The sequence below is a fragment of the Penaeus monodon genome, chromosome 17, assembly GCF_015228065.2.
Source record: "Penaeus monodon isolate SGIC_2016 chromosome 17, NSTDA_Pmon_1, whole genome shotgun sequence".
Taxonomy (NCBI): domain Eukaryota; kingdom Metazoa; phylum Arthropoda; class Malacostraca; order Decapoda; family Penaeidae; genus Penaeus; species Penaeus monodon.
The window spans coordinates 9088050-9090549 of record NC_051402.1 but is presented as its reverse complement, the minus strand read 5'-3'; positions in this window follow the sequence as shown (position 1 = coordinate 9090549).

Below are 2500 nucleotides of genomic sequence, written 5' to 3'. Positions count from 1 at the left end.
TTGATCCCAGACAAGTTTGCTATCTCTCTCTCTCTCTCTCTCTCTCTCTCTCTCTCTCTCTCTCTCTCTCTCTCTCTCTCTCTCTCTCTCTCTCTCTCTCTCTCTCTCTCTCTCTCTCTCTCTCTCTCTCTCTCTCTCTCTCTCTCTCTCTCTCTCTCTCTCTCTCTTTCTATCTCTCAATCTATCTGTCTGTCTATCTCTCTGTCTGTTTTTCTATCTATCTACCTATCGATCGATCTATATGTATGTGCTTATTGATTTTTTATACTCCTTTTTTAATAACATCAGTCATTAAAGTCTGGGGACGAGGGGGGGGGGGAGATGACTTTCTGCCCCGGGCGAGGTCGCAATCAGATATATATATATATATATATATATATATATATATATATATATATATATATATATATATATATATATATATATATATATATATATATATTTTTTTTTTTTTTTTTTTTTTTTTTTTTTTTTTTTTTATCTATATAGATAGATAGATAGATAGATAGGTAGATAGATAGATAGATTGATAAATAGATAGATACAAAAATATATAGGTATACCATATCTCAGCGCGAAAACGCAGGTGTCGTAGAGGAGGTCGCACCCGTAGCACAAGTGGTAGAGTGCTGAACTGCGGTTGATTAGGAAGGGCATCCAGTCAGGCAAGGGTGGCACTGCCAGAGAACATCTCGAGGAAATTTCGTGAGAGACATTGTCCTGCATTGCAAGGGATGGGTAATGGATAATAATAATGATACGTTTTAAGTTTGATATATAGCAAGTTATCTGATACGACACCAGCATCCCTGATTTGGCACGGAAGGGTAATTTTCGAGTCCAGTGACCTCATGGAAGTTTCCCGCTTGGGTGAGCAGTCAAATTAAGGATCGGAGACTCATCCGCGTGGGATTTTTAGCCATTTGCAATTGCATTTTCGTTTTGATTATTAGTTGTTTTATCTATTCAATTGATTAATCTATTTATTAATTTATTTATCCATCTATGGTAAAAGGAAATATGATGAAGGTATCCTGAATAGCATTGTGATAATATCTGAAAGGAAATTTCATGTTATATATTTTCTTTCTCTCTCTCTCTCTTTATACCTATTATTTGATAAGTTTTCTAAGCACACTATGTTTTGCTCTCTCTTTTTCTCGCTCCTTGTCCCCCTTCCTCTCTCTCTCTCTCTCTCTCTCTCTCTCTCTCTCTCTCTTTCTATCTCTCAATCTATCTGTCTGTCTATCTCTCTGTCTGTTTTTCTATCTATCTACCTATCGATCGATCTATATGTATGTGCTTATTGATTTTTTATACTCCTTTTTTAATAACATCAGTCATTAAAGTCTGGGGACGAGGGGGGGGGGAGATGACTTTCTGCCCCGGGCGAGGTCGCAATCAGATATATATATATATATATATATATATATATATATATATATATATATATATATATATATATATATATATATATATATATATATTATTTTTTTTTTTTTTTTTTTTTTTTTTTTTTTTTTTTTTTTTTTTTTTTTTTTTTTTTTTTTATCTATATAGATAGATAGATAGATAGATAGGTAGATAGATAGATAGATTGATAAATAGATAGATACAAAAATATATAGGTATACCATATCTCAGCGCGAAAACGCAGGTGTCGTAGAGGAGGTCGCACCCGTAGCACAAGTGGTAGAGTGCTGAACTGCGGTTGATTAGGAAGGGCATCCAGTCAGGCAAGGGTGGCACTGCCAGAGAACATCTCGAGGAAATTTCGTGAGAGACATTGTCCTGCATTGCAAGGGATGGGTAATGGATAATAATAATGATACGTTTTAAGTTTGATATATAGCAAGTTATCTGATACGACACCAGCATCCCTGATTTGGCACGGAAGGGTAATTTTCGAGTCCAGTGACCTCATGGAAGTTTCCCGCTTGGGTGAGCAGTCAAATTAAGGATCGGAGACTCATCCGCGTGGGATTTTTAGCCATTTGCAATTGCATTTTCGTTTTGATTATTAGTTGTTTTATCTATTCAATTGATTAATCTATTTATTAATTTATTTATCCATCTATGGTAAAAGGAAATATGATGAAGGTATCCTGAATAGCATTGTGATAATATCTGAAAGGAAATTTCATGTTATATATTTTCTTTCTCTCTCTCTCTCTCTTTATACCTATTATTTGATAAGTTTTCTAAGCACACTATGTTTTGCTCTCTCTTTTTCTCGCTCCTTGTCCCCCTTCCTCTCTCTCTCTCTCTCTCTCTCTCTCTCTCTCTCTCTCTCTCTCTCTCTCTCTCTCTCTCTCTCTCTCTCTCTCTCTCTCTCTCTCTTTCTCTTTTTCTCTCCCTCCCTCCCTCCCTCCCTCTCTCTCTCTCTTTCTTTCTAGCTATCTATTTATCTCTATTCCTGCTTCCACATGCCCTTTTTTAATTTTTCCCTCTCTCCTCTTTCCTTGTTATTGAACAAAATTTTAGACAAAGACTGGCTACG